The sequence below is a fragment of the Macaca thibetana genome, chromosome 20, assembly GCF_024542745.1.
Source record: "Macaca thibetana thibetana isolate TM-01 chromosome 20, ASM2454274v1, whole genome shotgun sequence".
In the NCBI taxonomy this organism is placed as follows: Eukaryota; Metazoa; Chordata; class Mammalia; order Primates; family Cercopithecidae; genus Macaca; species Macaca thibetana.
In genome coordinates, this window is record NC_065597.1 from 38,596,107 (window position 1) to 38,615,552 (window position 19,446).

The window sequence follows — 19,446 nt, forward strand, 5'->3', positions numbered from 1 at the left end:
GATAAGCAAAACATATCCCAGATTCTGTACTCAATGGCTTAATACTGGCTATCATTGGAACTACAGAGGGATGAAATATTTTTTTTTTTTTTTTGAGACGGAGTCTTGCTCTGTCACCCAGGCTGGAGTGCAGTGGTGTGATCTCGGCTCACTGCAAGCTCCGCCTCCCGGGTTCACACCATTCTCCTGCCTCAGCCTCCCGCGTAGCTGGGACTACAGGCTCCCGCCACCACGCCCGGCTAATTTTTTGTATTTTTAGTAGAGACTGGTTTCACCGTGTTAGCCAGGATGGTCTCAATCTCCTGACCTCGTGATCCACCTGCCTTGGCCTCCCAAAGTGCTGGGATTACAGGCGTGAGCCACCATGCCTGGCCGAGATGAAAGATTTTTTATAGCGGATTTGTATTTTTTTAAATTTCTATATGGTTTGAATGTTTTAATCAAGCATGTTTTATTTTTGTAATAATAATGAACTCAAAAAAAGCTAAAAGAGAAAAGTAGTGAAAATATACAGGAATCTACTATTTGTATCACTGCTTTTCAACAGAAATATAATGTGAGCCACAAGTGCTGTGATGCACACATTTATTTTTAAGTCTTCCAATAGCCACATTTAAAAAGGTAAGAAAATACAGGTAAAATTAATTTAAGAATATATTTTATTCAACCCAATATATCCAAAATATTATCATTTAAACAGAGATTCAGTATAATAAGTATTGAGATATTTTACAGTCTTTCTTTTCTTACTAAGTCTAAAAAATCTGGGGTGTATTTTATACTCATAGCATATCCCAATGAGAACTGGCCATGTTTCAGTTGCCTTAAGAGCCAAATGCATTAGTACTGTACAGTGCAGATCTGTATCCTGAAAACATATTTTCACATTAATGAAAAAATGGGTTGATGAGAAGATCAGACAATTTATAAAACATAAAAAGTAAAGGGTCAGTAACTACATTGAAAAATGTAAAAATTCAGAAGTAATAAAAATGTAATGTAAAACCATGAACTGTAACGTGTTCCAGGTCACATGCAGGTATGACTGAGGGATAAGGAAACAAACTAGTATTGGCCTTCTGAAAAAAAAATCAACAACATGTTAACAAAAGCTTTAAGTGATTATTATTTATCATCTTGGCTGCAAAAAGTTCATTTTCTAAGAATTTTATACTAAGCTCTGATGGAACAAATGTGCAAGACAGTTACAAGGATGTTTAAATCTGTATCATTTATAAAAGGAAGAAATTGGCAATAACCTAAATGTTCAATCTCAGGTACCTAATTTAATCAGTAATGATAAATCCATAAAATTAAATGCCTGTCAGTTATTTTATATGACTAATGATTATTCTAGATATTAGATAATAAACATATCATATGCCCATGAGCCATCTCTCTCCAAGACATGAGATCACGGATTTCAAATTTTAGTTTTTGCTTATTTGTATTTTCTAAAATTTCCACAATACACTTTTATTATACCCAAAGTCAATAATCAAAATGGCAAAGTATGTCAGAAAGACTGAAGATGAAGAAAGCTGGAAAAAGGTTAGCCTATTTTTAGAAGAAATCTAATGGTTGCCTCTGAATAAGTAATTTCAGTAGAAGGACAGTCTTTAGAAACCAAAATAATGGTTGAGAAGCAAAAAGAATTTAATCAGGAAGGCATTATGGAAAAATGCACATGGTAACAGTATATATCATACAGAGTGTTTCTTTCTGTTGGATTTTTAAATGAAAATATGCCCACTGTGGAAAGTTTAGAATAAATGAAAGAGAATAAAGAAGGAAAGAAAAATCACTTGCAGCTTCAACAGCAATCTCTATCCTCAACATCTTGGAGTGCTCCCTTTAGATCCTTTCCTGCATGGTGCCCTATAAATGTTTGTTGAACAAATGGGGGCAAAAGAGCCAAAATACACAAGGATGTCAGTACACTGAAGTAGGAAGGAGGGACAGAAATAGCAAGTCTTAGGAAATGCCTGGGTAGAAAATAAGGAGAAAAATTACACTGAATAGCCTATCATAATAACTGCATTTAAAGGTGGGAGGAGAGTCAATATATAATAAGTGTTATTTGATTTAAATATTTCCCTCTATTGCTAAATTTAAGTGTAGTTAAAATTTCCTATCTTTCTTTACATAATGCACTATCCACATCATTGAAAATTTCTGTGACTATCACGTTTTTAATAACATTATAATTTTTCAATGTTTAGATATTTCATAATTTGCATAAACAATGCCATGATATTAAAATCACTTACTTACAATGCCAAGGGAACAGAACTGTTCATGACTCATTGTTGACCTCTATGATATCTACAAGACAGGGGTCCTGTCAGAAGAATGACTAAAAGGGTATTATTAAAACTCTTGATACATGTGGCTAAACTCCTTTCTAGGAAGTTTTAACCAAATCTTGCTCTGAAGCAGTGAGATTGACAATGTACAGTATGTGTATTTCTATTTATTGGGCGAAAGAGTCATGAAAAGCTAAATGCCTAAAGAAAGGAGGCTGTGCAAGACAAAGCTGAGAATGCTGGAGTGAGAAGGCGTCATCATGCCTGCAAAGCCATAGAACAGAGGCGAGCGGGAAGAGATGGGTGAGAAAAGGAGGGAAGGAAGTTTGAAAACAAAAGGAAATGTGAACTTAGTTAAGAAATAACACATCTTCCTCGGAGAAATATGAAGGAGAAACTAATAGGATAGCAAGATAAAGAATAAGTTAAAACAGATGTGACTATGAGATGAATTCCTCAGACAACATTGTAAGAAATACCTTCTTCATTGACCAATTCCAAGAACTTCATGCTTCTATTTCTCAGCTGGACAAGTGACTGTTAGGGGTGCCCAGCCCATCATCCACAACTCCTCTTCTAGCTCCAGCTGGGAGATAACACTGGCTTTGAAGGGATGACAGCCCACCCATGGGGAAAGAAAGATATAACAAATATCTGAAAATTCAGCCCTAACCCCTTAGTATTTGGCTCACTGAATGACGGCTACTGTGAGGTTTAATGGAGGATTAGTACAGAAAGCTCCTAATATCAACTCTTTAAAAATAAAGACAATTTACCTGGAGGAAAATGTATTCGGAACATCTTGTGTCTTGGGGGCCAACTAGACTTTAAAACCTTTGGTTTGGGGGACTATATAAGTCCAGCAGAGTAAAATGCTATGAAGACGCATGGCTGTTAATAATTGAGGAAGCAAAGACCCTCAAATAGGAAGATATTCAGTTACAAAAGAAAATGGCTCTTACCCACGTAGATTAGATTCCTACAGTTCTCCAGCGCCACTTCTCTGTACAGATTCCTCTGTGGAGGGCTCAGTTGTCTCCACTCCTCCTCAGTAAAGTCTACAACAACATTCCTGAATGTCACTGGCTCCTAAAATATAAGCATATTCACCCTCTATTAGCTATCCAGAAAGTGTTCCTGACACAGTGTGTAAAGCTGATAGTCACAGGAAAGGTGGAGGAGAAACCAAACAGAAAGTTTTGGGTTTTTTTTTTTTTTTGAGATGGAGTTTCACTCTTGTTGCCCAGGCTGGAGTGCAGTGGTGCAATCTTGGCTCACTGCAACGTCCACCTCCTGGGTTCAAGCTATTCTCCTGCCTCAGCCTCCTGAGTAGCTGGGATTACAGGTGCCCACCACCACACCCGGCTAACATTTTGTATTTTTAGTAGAGACAACTTTTCACCATGTTGGCTAGTATGGTCTTGAACTCCTAACCTCAGGTGATCCACCGGCCTAGACCTCCTAAAGCGCTGGGATTACAGGCACTGGCCACCATGCTTTTTTTTTTTTTTTTTTTTTTTTTTTTTTTGGAGACAAGAGTCTTGCTCTGTCACGCAGGCTGGAGTGCAGTGACACGATCTCAGCTCACTGCAGCCTCCACCGCCCAGGTTCAAGTGGTTCTTGTGCCTCAGCCTCCCAAATAGATGGGATTACAGACACACGCCACCATGCCTGGCTAGCTTGTTTTGTATTTTCAGTAGAGACGGGGTTTCACCATGATGTCCAGGCTAGTCTTGAACTCTTGAGCTCAGGCAATCCACCAGGAGTCCATGCCTGGCCCACGAAGTATTTTTGACAGTGCTCAGACTTTGTGGTTACCTGAAGAAGAAGCCATCGAGAGGAAATTCCAACTCTATATAAATTCACTCATTTCAGCCATATGTCTTTCCCTTCCTGTCTCAAAGGAAAAGTTCCCCTTCTATGTATCCTCTTATTGCGTGTTCTAGGTGTTCTCTGATACTCTCCAGGCATTCACTCTCACAAATTATCCCCATTTTTGTCAATCTTCAAACTATTCCTCTTTGGAAACCCTTCTTCGGCTTATAAACAAGAATGTTCAAATGAATCTCTTCCTAAATGATTTATCTGATAGAAAAAAAAGAATCCTTTGAAAATCAGTTTAGGAATGACAGTAACAATGCTGATGGGCCATCATTTAATAGGCACTATTAAAAGATGGGGAGATGCAGGTAGAGTAGGCAGCTTGAGAAGAAAAGTCAAGGAAATACACCATCGAGAGCAGAAGCCCTTATACACTACTCTCCTGCATACACTGGGAGGGGCTGCCAGGGGCCTGCCAATTTTTGAGGCAACAGGTAGAGTTGGGAGAATGAGACCCCAGGAGTATTTATTCAAACTTGGGAGGGGAAAGAATAGTTTTGAGGTCTACAACAAAGAGCTAAAGGTTTTCTTAGACAGGTTCTCCCCCACCCCAAGGCCTCTGCTATTAAAAAGGAACAGAGAATGCAACATCAAATGCATTGGATGCAGCTTAGAAGAGAAGACAAATGTCACGAATAGTTTTGGAGGAGTGTCTACAAGAACCCATCTGTACTAATCACAGCCAATTAGGGGAATGGCTAAAACCAGCCACGTTAGGATCAATAGTATTTTTTAAAAAGGATCCTGTCATTATCATTATGCACAGAAATGACAACAATACAGGAGAGAAAGAACATGCTATGAAAAACAGCAAAGGATGAACACATTCTGGGAAAACTAAGATCTGAAGAATACAAGACATCTTCTAAAAATGCTTGCACTATAGAGTAATTCAATAAGGACATGAATTTAATGAAATACACATACCACCCAACATGATTTTTTTATAAAGAGAGATGGAAAGCTATGAATTACTCTGAGAACAAAAATGTATTATGGAGCTAATAAATTTAGTAGGGATTCTCAAACATGCAAAGACAAAGAGAAGAACATTTTCGTCTCATTATTCAAGACACAGGTTGAGAGAAGAACATTTCAACTACTTGATACTGAAATCCACCACCCCACCCAAGAAAAAAGGAAGGATCACAATGAAGAACTAGGGAATAAAATTACTACACGATGAATGGTAACGAGGGCTGTTTTTTTCCCCAATCTTTATACATTTTATTTTTCTTTCTTGGCTTACTGTATTGTTGTTAAGACCAGACATATTTTTCTTTTTTGTCCTTGCAAGAGGGTGGTTGGAACCACTTAATTGATCAATGTAGAACACATGGTGTAATGAGGCTTTAGATGTTAAATTGAGAAAAACAGTTACAGGAATAAATATGGGTCCAGAACAAACACTTAAATAAGTAAATCTTTTTTTTTTTTTTTTTTTTTTTTTTTTTTTTTGAGACAGAGTCTTGCTCTGTCACCCAGGCTGGAGTGCAGTGGTCAGACCTCGGCTCACTGCAAGCTCCGCCTCCCGGGTTTACGCCATTCTCCTGCCTCAGCCTCCCGAGTAGCTGGGACTACAGGCGCCCGCCACCTCACCCGGCTAGTTTTTTGTATTTTTTAGTAGAGACGGGGTTTCACCGTGTTAGCTGGGATGATCTCGATCTCCTGACCTCGTGATTCGCCCGTCTCGGCCTCCCAAAGTGCTGGGATTACAGGCTTGAGCCACGGCGCCTGGCCAAGTAAATCTTGACAAAGTAAAAATAATCTTACAACAATTTAAAAAACAGTCCATAGAGTACAAATGAGAGGGAGAATAAATGTAAGCAAGGTTGAATGTCTAATCATGTGGACACAAACACAGTGAGTCTCTCATAACTGTCTTACCTTTTTTCTTTCACTCTTAGAGAAATATTACAAAAACAAGAATTTTCTCTTGTTCAATATAGTTCTCTTAAAGAACAGCAATTTCTTTAGTTCTCTAGTTACTTTTTCTTTTTAAATTCGAGTAACATTAATTTTTTTGTTATTAAACCTATTTATTACTAAGCAATGCCAGTTTTCTTTCTGTCTCTTCATTCATTCATCTGTTCATCTCTTTTTTTGCCTTACTACAATGCCCAACACTTATCTCCATAAATGTGCATGGAGAGAGACAGCCAGATGTTCAAAGTTAACACTGACGGGAAATGCATGCACTTTCTGCTTTGTCAAACTACTATGTACTGCTGATTGTTAAATAAAATAATATAGTTTAAAAAATAAAAATAAAGGACTTCCACTTCCAGACGAAATGGAGTAAACACCTTTCTCTGTTTCTCCTATTAAGTGTAGATAACCATCCTGGAAGTTATATTTGAAACAAACATGAGATGACTATGAAAGGTGGGGAAAGGCAGGCTGGCTAGGGCCCCTGGGACTTGGGTGTTTTTATCATCTCATGTATTCTGTAGTTGGAGCTGAGGAAGAATCAACCTGGAAATGGTAATGGAAATAGAAGAAAATAAATAAAAGCCGCAGTAAAAGATCAGCCTAACAAGCCAGAAAACTTTTAGACAGTAACTACCCAACTCTACGAAAACACCACAGGAAAAAATAAAAATGTGGCTCCATCCCCACCACCCTCAGGTAAGGAGGGGGCAGGGAGGCAGACTTCCACGCTCACCCCACCACCCAGGGCTCTCTAACAAGAGAATTTTAAAGAACATCCCATGAGATGGCACCAGTGAGCAATTACATAAATGCTTGAATCAAAAGAAAAGGTAGAAAAATAGAAGTAAAATAGAAGATATAATGAAGAATCAAATAAAAATTTTAAGAATAAAAACGTGAGGCCAGGCACGGTGGCTCACACCTGTAATACCAGCACTTTGGGAGACTGAGGCAGGCGGATCACAAGGTCAGGAGATCCAGACCATCCTGGCTAACACAGAGAAACCCTTTCTATACTAAAATTACAAAAAAATTCACTGGGCATGGTGTAATCTACTCATCTGACAAAGGGCTAATTTCTAGAACCTACAAAGAACTCAAACAAATTTACAAGAAAAAAACAAACAACCCAATCAAAAAGTGGGCAAAGAATATGAACAGCTACTTCTCAAAAGAAGACATTTATGCAGCCAACAGACACATGAAAAAATGCTCATCATCACTTGCCATCAGAGAAATGCAAATCAAAACCACAATGAGATACCATCTCATACCAGTTAGAATGGCAATCATTAAAAAGTCAGGAAACAATAGGTGCTGGAGAGGATGTGGAGAAATAGGAACACTTTTACACTGTTGGTGGGACTGTAAACTAGTTCAACCATTGTGGAAAACAGTGTGGTGATTCCTCAAGGATCTAGAACTGGAAATACCATTTGACCCAGTCATCCCATTACTGGGGATATACCCAAAGGATTATAAGTCATGCTGCTATAAAGACACATGCACACGTATACTTATTGCAGCACTATTCACAATAGTAAAGACTTGGAATCAACCCAAATGTTCATCAATGACAGGCTGGATTAAGAAAATGTGGCACATATACACCATGGAATACCATGCAGCCATAAAAAAGGATGAGTTTGCGTCCTTTGTAGGGACATGGATGCAGCTGGAAACCATCATTCTCAGCAAACTATCGCAAGAACAGAAAACCAAACACCGCATGTTCTCACTTATAGGTGGGAATTGAACAATGAGATCACTTGGACACAGGAAGGGGAACATCACACACCAGTGCCTATTGTGGGGTGGGGGGAGGGGGGAGGGATAGCATTAGGAGATATACCTAATGTAAATGACGAGTTAATGGGTGCAGCACACCGACATGGCACATGTATACATATGTAACAATCCTGCACATTGTGCACATGTATCCTAGAACATACGTATAATTAAAAAAAATAAAAAATAAAAAAATTGACATTAAAAAAACCAAAAAACAAACATAAGATGAATATGAAAGGTGGAGAAAGGCAGGCTGGCTAGGGCCCCTGAGACTTGGGTGGTTTTGTCATCTCATGTATTCTATAGTTGCAGCTGAAGAAGAATCAACCTGGAAATGGTAATCAACCTGGTAATGGTAAAAAAAAAAAAAAAAAAAAAAAAAAAAAGCCCCAGTAAAGGATCAGCCTAACAAGCCAGAAAACTTTTAGACAGTAACCACCCAGCTCTAGGAAAACACCGAGGGAAAAAAATGTGGCTCCATCCCCACTGCCTTCAGCTAAGGAGGGGGCAGGGAGGCAGACTTCCACACGCACCCCACCACCCAGGGCTCTCTAACAAGAGAATTTTAAAGCACATCCCATGAAAAGGCTCCAGTGAGCAATTACATAAATGCTTGAATCAAAAGAAAAGGTAGAAAAATAGAAGTAAAATAGAAGATAACGAAAAATCAAATAAAAATTTTAAGAATAAAAACATGAGGCTGGGCACGGTGGCTCATGCCTGTAATCCCAGCACTTTGGGAGGCTGAGGCAGGCGGATCACAAGGTCAGGAGATCCAGACCATCCTGGCTAACATGGTGAAATGCTTTCTATACTAAAATTACAAAAAAATTAGCCGGGCATGGTGGCTGGCACCTGTAGTCCTATTGGCTCAGGAGGCTGAGGAAGGAGAATGGCGTGAACCTGGGAGGTGGAGCTTGCAGTGAGCCAAGACTGCACCACTGCACTCCAGCCTGCGCAACAGTGCAAGACTCCATCTAAAAATAAATAAATAAATAAATACATAAATAAAAAATAAAAACATGAAATAATTGCACCTGAATCCCAGCACTTTGAGAGGCCATGGTGGGCAGATCACCTGAGATCAGGAGTTTGAGACCAGCCTGGCCAACATCATGAATCCTTGTCTCTACTAAAAATATAAAAATTAGCCAGGTGTGGTGGCAGGTGCCTACAATCCCAGCTGCTTGGGAGGCTGAGGCAGGAGAATCACTTGAGCCTGGGAGGTGGAGGTTGCAGTAAGCAGAGATCATGCCACTGCACTCCAGCCTGGGCGACAGAGCAAGATTCCATCTCAAATAAAATTTCAAAACAAAATGAAAGAATTGAAATAAATAGCTCAATAGACAGGCTCTACAACAGAGTGGAAAGGAGAGAGGAGAGAACCAGTGAACCTGAAAATAGAAACTACCCTGACCAACAGAGAGAAGGGAGACAAAAATAGAAGAGATATGTCCACAGGGACTTTTGGGATTATGTCCTGTGACTTTAAAAAAACTGAAATCATACAGAGTATGCTTTCTAACCAAAATAGGACCAAATTAGAAATCAATAGGAAAAAGGTAACTGGAAAATTTCCTAACACTTAGAAACTAATCAACTCCCTTCTAAATAATCCGTGGGTCAAAGAAGAAGTCTAATCTCATGAGAAATAGAAACAAACAAACAAAGAATAACAAAAATATCTACCTAGAACCAAATGAAAATACAGCACATAAAAATGTGTGATATACCAGTATACAAGAGCTGTGAGGGAAATTTATAGCACTAAATGCTTATATTAGAAAACATTTCAAATCAATACTTGAAGCTTCCACATACAGAAAATAAAACAAAAAGAAAAATAAAACCAAAGTATTGGGGGAACCAGCCCCCAATATTTCAATGTAGGTTCTTTTCTATTTTCCCTAAGTGTCCGCTGGTCTGAGAAATAAAGAGAAAGAGTACAAAGAGATAAATTTTACAGCTGGGCCTCCGGGGGTGACATCACATATTGGCAGGTTCTGTGATGCCCCTTGAGCCACAAAACCAGCAAGTTTTCATTAGAAATTTCAAAAGGGGAGGGGGGTAAGAACAGAGAGTAAATCACAAATATCACATGCTTCAAGGGGCAATAAAAGATTATAAGGGCAGAAGGGCAAAGTGAGATCACAAGGCCAGGGTGAAATTAGAATTACTGATGAGGTTCCATGTCCCACTGGGCATGCATTGTCTTGATAAACATCTTAACAGGAAACAGGGTTCTAGAGCAGACAACCGGTCTGACTAGAATTCGCCAGGCTGGAATTTCCTAATCCTAGCAAGGCTGAGGGAGCTGCAGGAGACCAGGGCATATTTCATCCCTTGTCTTCAACCACATAAGACAGACACTCCCAGAGCGGCCATTTTAGAGACCTCCCCTTGGGAACACATTCCTTTCCCAGGACTATTCCTTGCTGAGAAGACAATTCAGTGATATTTCTCCTATTCACTTTCTGTAAGAAGAGAAATATGACTCTGTTCTGCCCGGCCCTGTAGGCAGTTAGACCTTATGGTTATCTCCCTTGTTCCCTGAAAATCACTGTTATCCTATTCTTTTCAAGGTGCCCAGATTTCATATTGTTCAAACACACATGCTTTGTAAACAATTTGTGCACATAATACAATCATCACAGGGTACTGAGGTGACGTACATCCTCAGCTTACAAAGATGACAGGATTAAAGTAAAGACAGGCATAGGAAATTAAAGTAAAGACAGGAATATGAAATTTTAAGAGTATGGATTAAAGTAAAGACAGGCACAAGAAATTATTAAAGACAGGCATAGGAAATTATAAGAGTATTGATTGGAGAAGTGATAAATGTCCATGAAATCTTCACAATTTGTGTTCAGAGATTGCAGTAAAGACAGGCATAAGAAATTATAAAAGTGTTAATTTGGGGAACTAATAAATGTCCATAAAATCTTCACAATTTATGTTCTGCTGTGGCTTCAGCCGGTACCTCCATTCGGGGTCCCTGACTTCCTGCAACACCAAAGCAAGCAAAAAGAATACAAATGAGATCACAAAATTGAAAACAGAAAAATAGAGAAAAATGGAAAAAAAGCATTTTTTAAAAGACCAGTAAAATTGATAAACCTCTAATATGACTAATAGAAATAATAAGAGAGAAGACACAAATCACCAACATTAGGAATGCACCAGGGGATATAACCACAGATCCTGAAGATATAAAAATTATATTAAGGAAATATTATGAATAATTCTCCAGATGTAATAAACCTGACAAGTAAGATGAAATGGGCTAATTTCTCAAAAAACACAAATAACCACAAACATCTATTATTAGGAAATAAACAATTTAAATAGCACTACTCAAATAATTATTGAGAAATTATTAAGAAAATTATTAAGAAAATCAAGGCCAGGCACAGTGGCTCATGCCTATAATCCCAGCACTTTGAGAGGCTGAGGTGAGAGGGTGGTTTGAGCCCAGGAGTTTGAGGCTGCAGTGAGCTATAATCACATCACTGCACTGTACCTTAGGCCACAGAGCAAGCCCCTGTTTCTAAAAAACACAACAGGCCAGGTGCAGTGGCTCATGCCTATAATCCCAGCACTCTAGGAGGCCGAGGCAGGCAGATCACTTGAGGTCAGGAGTTCTTGACCCACTTGGCCAATATGGGGAAATACCATCTCTATGAAAAATTAAAAAAAATTAGCCGGGTGTGGTGGAGCATGCCTGTAGTCCCAGTTACTGAGGAGGCTGAGGCAGGAGAATCTCTTGAACCTGGGAGGCAGAGGTTGCAGTGAGCTGAGATCATGCCACTGCACTCCAGCCTGGGTGACAAAGTGAGATTCCATCTCAAAAAAATAAAAAATAAAATAAAAAAGCAGGTCAAATTCATAATTTAAAAACTCCCAAAAGGAAATCTTCAGTCACAGACAGATTTACTGCCAAACTCTACCAAATGCTTAAAGAACTAACACCAATTCTACACAATGCCTCCTGGAAACAGAAAAGGAGACTGCTTCCCATGTATTTAATGAGACCAGTAACCTTAATACCAAAATTAAGCAAAGACCAGAACAAAAACAAAAAAAACACACAAAACAACAGACCAATATCTCTCTATATTTAGATGCAAAATCTCTTAGCAAAATGCAAGCAAATATATATTGTTCAAAATTTTATAAAAGAATCAAATGGCATGACCAAGGGGGATTCCTTCCATAGATTCAAAGTTGGTTCAATATTTTAAAAATCTATGTAATTAACCATACAAACATGTCAGAAAAGAAAAATCACATGATCATACTCATTGATGTAGAAAAAGCATTCAATAAAACTCAATACTTATTCATGATAAAAATGCTCAACAGCGTAGAACTTCCACAACTTGATAAAGAACATCTACCCCAAACCTATAGGTAACATAATATTTAAAGAAAGAATGTATGTGTTCCAACTAAGATAAGGAAAACACAAGGATGTCCACTTTTCACCACTATTATTCAATATGGTACTGGAATTTCTAGCAAGCATGGTAAGTCAAGAAAAAAAACCATACAGATTATAAAGGAAGATGTAAAACTGTCCCTATTTGGAAATCATATAAGGAACTATGGGGAAAATCCCAAAGGATCTTCAAAATAATTCCTTCAACTAATAAGTGATTTCAGCAATATGAGCATACAAGATCAACACGGAAATAAACTCAGATTCAAGAAATCAATCAGAGGCATATATGAATTGAAAAATATAACATAAAGCAATTCCTTTTTGCAAGTGATGTGACAGCATATCTAGAAGCCCTAACAATAAAAAGATAAAAGTAGCTCAAACAATAAATTCAGTAAGGTAAAATGATAAAAAGTTAATCAACAAATATCAATAGTCTTCAAACATACAATTAATAAGTTAGAAAAAATAACACTACAAAAATCCCATTACAGTAGCAAAAAGTAATTTGGGAAAAAGGTTAATTAGAAATGCACAAAAACTTTGTGATGAAAACTTAAACACACTTTTGAAAGGTACAGAAGCAGAAAGGCACACATTGAATAATATGAAAATACATGTGGACAACATGCAGTGTGTCTAGAATTTCAGAATATTGAAAATAACCTAAATGCTCTTCTATAGAATGGTTGAATAAGGTATGGTACATACTTGTTATGGGTAGACTACGTCTTCCAAAAGGATGTTAGAGTCCTAACACCCAGTACCTGTACATGTGACCTTGTTTGGAAACAGGGTCTTTGCAGATGGTTAAGATGAAGTGATCAGGGAGAGCCCTAATCCAATATGACTGGTATCTTTTTAAGAAGGGGAAAACTGGACACAGAACAGCCACGTGCACAGAAAAAAAAGTCACGTGAAGACAAAGGCGAAGACTGGAGTGATATGTCTACAACCCAAAGAATGGTACTGTCAGCAAACCACCATAAGCTAGGACAGAGGCACAGAACACATTCTCTCAGAAGGACCTCAGAAGGAACAAACCCTGCTAACATCCTGGTCTCAGACTTCTAGCTGCAGAATTATGAGAGAATAAATTTCTGCTAAGCAACCCAGTTTGTGGTACTTAATTATGGCAGCCCTAGCAAATTAATATCATACTCAATGCATACTATGATACTATAAAAATGAATAAGCAAAATTTCATGGAATTCATATGCAGTGATTTCTAGGATACAGTTAGGTGAAATAAGTAAAATGCAAAAAAATTACAGGATGCTACCTTTTGTATGAAACGAAGCATCAACAAAATTTACATGTATTAGCTAATTTTTGCAAGGAAAAATAAAAAAATGAAACTGAATCTAATGAGACTACCTATAGGAGCAGATTGGATGAGGAAGAAATGGAAGGAGAAAGGGGGAATGATAATTCCATATGAATTGTTTTTGTGTAATTCTGAATTCTGGATTCTTATTAACGTCTCATATAATTTTAAAAAATCATGAAGAACAGAGGGACATTTCTAAATGGAATTGTATTAGTTAGCCTGGGCTGTTGCTGCTATAACAGAACACCACAGCCTGGGCAGCTTAAATAACAGTTACCCAGTTGTGTCACAGTTCTGGAAACTGGCAGTACCAGATAGGGTGTTGGCAGGCTTGGTTTCTTCTGAGGGGTCTCTCCTTGGCTTGCAGATGGTCTTCCCTCTGTGGGTGCCTGAGTCCAAATTTCCTCTTATAAGGACACTAGTCAGACTGGATTAGGGCCCACCCTACCAGCCTCCTTTTGATTTACTTACCTCATTAAAAACCCTATCTCCAAACACAGTCACATTTTGAGGTACTAGCATTTAGGGCTTCAACATATGAATTTTGGGGTGATACAATCCAGCCCATAACCAGAATACGAACAAAACTATATTATAGGCTAGGTGCAGTGGCTCACGCCTGTAATCCCAGCACTTTGGGAGGCCGAGGCGGGTGTATCACGAGGTCAGGAGATCGAGACCATCCTGGCTAACACAGTGAAACCCTGTCTCTACAAAAATACAAAAAAAAAAAAAAAAAAAAAAAAAAAAAAATAGCCGGGCACGGTCTTGGGTGCCTGTAGTCCCAAGGAGGCTGAGGAGGAGAATGGTGTGAACCTGGGAGGCAGAGCTTGCAGTGAGCCAGCCGAGACAAAGCCACTGCACTCCAGCCTGGGTGACAGAGCGAGACTCCATCTCAAAAAAAAAAAAAAAAAAGATGATAATCATACACAAATGCTAAATTATAGTTAGTAGGTTTGCTTTCCATAGGCCAGGCATATGGGTTAAAAGAAAAACTAGGATTGTACGATTGAGCAAATGAGTAAATATATGTAGGATAATGGGAGCCAGGTTCTCCATTTTGAAGAAAGGACTAACACATGCAGCCAGGAAGGAGAGGAATGAACTCCATGGTACTAGACTAGTCTCAGCATGAATTAATGTTTTTTATAGACAGACACAGATATGTGTGCATACATATGTATGTGTGTAGGCATGTTTATACAGATTTGTCCCCTGGGAGAGTCTATAAGCAATGATACCGTAGTGGCAATGTGTACACCTAGCACCCAGATTTGGTTTCAACAATTCCATTCACCACAAAAAGGAATCAAAGCTCTTTGGAGAAATGGCAGATTCCAGGGCTGGGACAGGGAAAGAACAAAATAAGCCTAAAATATCTCGTTGTGCAAAAAATAAAAATAAAAATAAGGAAACAATAAAAATAATAGGTATATGTCAAAAGGATATAGAAGCCAATTTGAATGGACTCCTATGGAAGAAATCTGGGTAATTTCAGCATTAAAATCAATAATAATAGTAACATGTCATAACCTATTGAATAAAATAAAGATCCATGAGTGCCTACCGATATAAAAAATAAATAAATGAAGTAGAAGGGAAAGTTCTTACTCATAGAAGAAATAATTACAAATGTAGAAAGAATAGTATTTTAAAAGTCACCATTTTTCAGTCTTCATCGTAATAACTGGCTTACATAGGAATCATTATATAGGAATGCTATAGGTAGTGGTTAAAATTTTGATAAAAAGAAATTTAAATATCTTCAAAATATTTTCCCACAAATTACTTATTAATTACAACTTAACATCTTGTGACCATGAGCACTTAATATCTCTAAATTTTCCCTCACCTTCAAAACAGAAATAATTAACTACTTTTTACAGTTCCCCTAAGAAATAAAGATAGGAAGTGATAAAGTCTCTAGAAGTACCTAACAGTAGGTGCTTATCAAATGCTAATCCATTTTCCCTTTTCTAAAAAGGAGCACAAATCAGCTGAGTAATTAAGATAGAATTTCAGAAGTTAAAAAAAAAACAACACAATCCATGTGTAATTGTGTCAAGGCTTCCTCCTCCAGAGGAAGCATAGAGAAGACAGAGCTGACATAGAAGAAAGAAGCCACGAATGACCAAGGCACCAGATCAACTTACAGCAGCCAGTCTGGGTTTCAGGAATAAAGTGAACATTTTAATCCACCAGGCCCATTAGCTGCCCTGTTACCTAAGCCCTTGTTTTCCCCACTGACCTATGTTAAAAGGCATTTTGTACCTATTTTTGCACGTTTCCCTCTCAGAGTCTTCTGTAACTTTCACCTTTTGACTCAGGCTTTTAGGTTAAGCTGTCCACGTTAAGACATGTTTTATGTCCATGTTAAGACATATTTTATGTCCATGTTAAGACACATTAAAACATGTTTTAGACAAATACTTATGTGTATGGACAAAAAAACTCGAGGACTGTATTTTCAACTAATTGTAAAACAGGTTATTTTAGTTTCTATTATGTGGAAAGTGTAAAACATTCCAACGAAGGGTTTTAATGTAGATTTTTTTTTGCACTCATGCTGTTGATTGCTAAATGTAATAGTCTGATCATGACCCTGAATAAATGTGTCTTTTTTTTCAAATGTGCTGGGTAAAGCTGGTTTACTCTGAAGCCACCTTGGTAAATTTGTGATGTTGTATTGACTTCACACTCAACAGTGTGAAGTTAGAATTCCTCCAGGGTGATGTCAGATTCTATCTGGAATTTATTTACAACGTGCTTGGGTGGAGACACCATTGTCTTCAGAAACCTTGGTGTAGTTGAACTAATAAGTACTGTCACGACCTGATATCTAAAAAATAAGAACAAAAATGGGCAAAAACATAAGGAAATGAAAATATAGTTAATTAAAGCTGGAAGAGAAATGAAAGAAAGAAAAAGTTACCTTCTAAAGAAAAAGAGAACCACGAGGTCACAAAAGAGAATAGACTCAAATGAAAAAATAACGACTAGCATTGAAGAAAGGTAGAAAAACAACCGGGAGAATGAAAATGACATAAGGAAAAAAGAGGTCACAGAGAAGTGGTAGAAATCAAAGTTAAGCAAAGGCACTATTCACAAAATTGGAGTCCCAGGAAAAAAGTAATAAAACAATGGCATAAACTAATAAAAGATAATATTTAAAAGTATGTTGCAAGAAATTTATGCTGAAATAAACTTGAGTCAACTGAGTATTTGGGAAAATTCTCCTGAAACAGTAAACTTTAAGTCATAAGCTAGTAAAATCATTAGCCTTTATAGATTTTTGAACCAAACAATATTGACAAGAATGCACATCAAAACTTGCTATGGCGAAAAACAAATATATCAACATAACTATCCACGTACTAGGATAAAAAAAAAAAGGTGAAGAGTAAGTTACAATTGTGTACTTAAGGGCACATGAAGTAAAATGGGACATTTAAAGATAAACTCTTCCTGGTCTTCAAGATAAAAGATCACATAAAACACATCTTTTTTCTTTTTTTTTTTTTTTTTTAGATGGAGTCTTGTTCTGTCGCCCAGGCTGGAGTACAGTGGCATGATAATGGCTCACTGCAACCGTGACCTCCCAGGTTCAGGTGATCCTCTGGCCTCAGCCTCCTGAGTAGCTGGAACTATAAGCATGTACCACCACGCCCGGCTAATTTTTGTATTTTTTTAGAGTCAAGGTTTCGCCATGTTGGTCTTGTCTTGAACTCTTGGCCTCAAGCAATCCTCCTCTCTTTGCCTCCCAAAGTGCTAGGACCAGAGGCGTGAGCCACTGCACTCGGCCAGTGAAAATGTTTTGAAATAGACAAAGGTGATGGTCACATAAACCCAGTGAATGTGATCATTGCGGTTAAATTGTACATTTTTAAAGGATTAATTTTGTCATGTAAATTTTACCTCAAAAAAAAAAAAAAAAAAGAAAGAAAGAAAAAAAGAAGAGATGATCCAACAATAAAAATCCAAAGGTGAAACTGTGTAGACCAAGCAAACTGGATGGAGAACCCTGAATAAAGGAGTTAAAATGAAACAGAGCTTTATATCTGATAAAAATGTGTTCTGAAAAGTTTGTTGTGAATTGAACTTTTAATTATTATATTTTCTCCTTTGACTTGTAGTAATATTTTTCCAGCTTGAGGTATGAGGACTCATAGAAATTATATATCTTCAATGAATACAATGTATGCAATGTATGCTTTAATATATGTATAAATTATGAAATGATTACTGACAATCAGGCTAACTTTTTAAAGATATTTTTATTTCAGGTTGGCCCTCAATTGGTAGAAATTCACAGCTCTTCAGTTTTAGGTCTCTCTGCCTCCCATTTCAGAGTGGTGCAGCAGAATTGCATTATTTTGAATACCATAATGTATAATTTGTGATTATTCCAATTATTCCAATAAAGGTTGCTTTACATGAATAAAATACAGTGTACAACCATGTGTGGATAAATGCATAAGATACTTAAGAACAAAAGTGTTAATAAAAAAGGCGTGGTTGCTAATCCCAGCAACTTGGGAGGCTGAGGCAGGCGGATCACCTGAGGTCGGGAGTTTAAGACTAGCCTGACCAACATGGAGAAACCTGTTCTCCACAAAAAATACAAAATTAGCCAGGTGTGCTGGTGCATGCCTGTAATCCCAGCTCTTTGGGAGGCTGAGGCAGGAGAATTGCTTGAACCAGGGAGGCAGAGTTTGCGATGAGCTGGGATCGTGCACTCCACCCTGGGCAACAAAAGTGAAACTCATTCTCAAAAAAAGAAAAAAAAAAAGAGTAAATTCTGACACATGCTACAATATGGATGAAACTTGAGGGCATTATGCTAAGTGAAACAAGCCAAACACAGAAAAGAAAAACAGTATATGATTCCACATATGAGGCACCTAGAGTAGTCAGATTCACAGAGAAGGTAGAACAGTGGTTGCCAAGAGCTGGGTCAGAGGAGAATGGGCAGGTGTTGTGTAATGGGAACAGAGTTTCAGTTCTGGTGAGATGAAAAAGCTCGGGAGAGGGGTGGTGGTGACTGTTGCACAACAAAGTGAGTGTAGTTAAAGCCACTGAATTATACACTCAAAAATGTTAAAATGCTAAATTTTACTTTACATATATTCGACCACACACACACACAAATGGAGCCATGAAGTTTCAAGTAACTTAACAGGACAAATCAAAATCAGTTTTTGGAATACATTATTTTCATTTTTCCTTTACTTTATGCCAAGAAGTGTAAGTTGCAAAACAAAAATGCATCTTTATCTGCATTCAGTTCTTGCAGTAAGTATAAGGCCTGTTGGAAGTCATACTCTTCCCAAACCGTCAATCATTAAAGTGTGCAGTTCTAAAAATACAGATATAAAAATACCTTTTCCCGAATATTCATTTTTTTATTTATATTTTCACCTTCCGATTTTGTGTATCACCTAAGAAGTGAGTATGCCTCATGGTTAAGAATGTGGGCTCTGGTGCTAGAAGGATTTATCACGAATGTCCCGGAATAACTCTGGGCCTTTACCACTTGGCACGTAATCTCAGATTAAGGGAAACACTTGCCTCTCATAAAAGGAGAAAGAGGAAAAAAAGGATGAAAAGAAAGTGAGACTCAGAAAACTCTAGTTTCTGTCATAACTTATTCTATCTAGACAATTAAAAAAATGAAGGAAGAGAGAAATCAAGTAAGTTTCTAAATCCACATGCTTTATCTTTCCATTTATGCACGCGATGATAAACTTACTAGGGAACGTGGA

General features: G+C 37.7%; 1 protein-coding gene and 1 pseudogene across 2 annotated transcripts in view; one reads left to right on the forward strand and one right to left on the reverse strand.

Annotated features, from left to right (window-relative positions):
* Nucleotides 1–19,446, reverse strand: part of RBL2 (RB transcriptional corepressor like 2) — a 127,440-nt gene that overhangs the window by 107,414 nt on the left and 580 nt on the right. Inside the window, exon 2 of the mRNA XM_050774891.1 lies at nt 3,269–3,395. The gene's annotated coding sequence lies outside the window, so the exon portion shown is untranslated. The remainder of the gene's footprint in view (nt 1–3,268; nt 3,396–19,446) is intronic.
* The window catches only part of LOC126944990 (26S proteasome regulatory subunit 4-like), a 1,186,326-nt pseudogene that overhangs the window by 3,010 nt on the left and 1,163,870 nt on the right, over nt 1–19,446 (forward strand). The gene's annotated exons all lie outside the window — the stretch shown is intronic.